We start from the raw sequence: 1,026 nt of genomic DNA on the forward strand, positions 1-1,026 counted from the left end.
CTTCTCACAGGCGGCGGTCCGCTGAGGAGGACGTGGACACGGTGATCACGTGACTAACCTCCCTCGGCAGCTAGTGTGGCCGCAGGCTGACAGCTAGCAGTCTCTACGGAGATGTGTCCTGGGTTACACCAGCCGTCGTTGACATACGTGAGGAGTTCTAGATAACCCAGACGGTACGTTGTGTTGTTTCCAGTTCCTTTTATACTTGTCTTTAAGAAGGCTGTCTCATCTCCGTACACGGGGAGTGGGGTCGGCCTGGCGGTTGTCAGTGCACTCGGTTCTATGGACGTCTTTACTGCACCGACGGCGATAGATTGTTTCACTTCTTATGACCAATGGACTGATTGTAAGTGGCTCTGGATAAAAGCGTCACACACACACACACACACACACACACACACACACACACACACAGGCCTGCCTTTACCTGCCAGTAGGCCCTGGGGCTGAGGTCTCGTAGGCCCCCTGAGAGGAGGTCTTACAATTAAAATGTGTAAATGTCATGTGTCTAGAGCAGCGGTTCCCAAACTCTTCTGGCTCACGGCCCTAAACATATTTCTCTCCATCCATGGCACCCCTATTTTTTTAATTTTTACTCTCAACCTCCTTTGTGCCATATTTGTACTTCATGCCATTTAATTTAACCTTTGTGATATGATGGACAGACCATAACTGCTTTTATTATAGGCACTAAGGTGAGGTTTATCTCATTTTCGTTTGTATCATAGTTTATCAACATTATTTTACAATGTTGCGTTGTGATAATGAAGTGTATTGTAAATGTTAACAACAAGCCTTTGACCCTGGCTCTAACTTTAAATTTGGTTTGTCATTAAAGTCAGATCGTGTTTTATTGTGTACTAAAGGTGAGATTATTGTGGTGTGTACTAAAAGTCAGGTTGTTGTGTTGTGTTGTGTAGTGCTGTGTGTCGCCGCACGTTTGCCCTTCACAACTTAAACACGTAGTTAGTTCATTTGCTTTCCCAGCTCCTCTTTGTTTGTGTTGGTAGCTTAGTCACGTCACGT

Source organism: Micromesistius poutassou (genome assembly GCF_964030765.1).
Source record: "Micromesistius poutassou genome assembly, chromosome: 24".
NCBI classification, from domain to species: domain Eukaryota; kingdom Metazoa; phylum Chordata; class Actinopteri; order Gadiformes; family Gadidae; genus Micromesistius; species Micromesistius poutassou.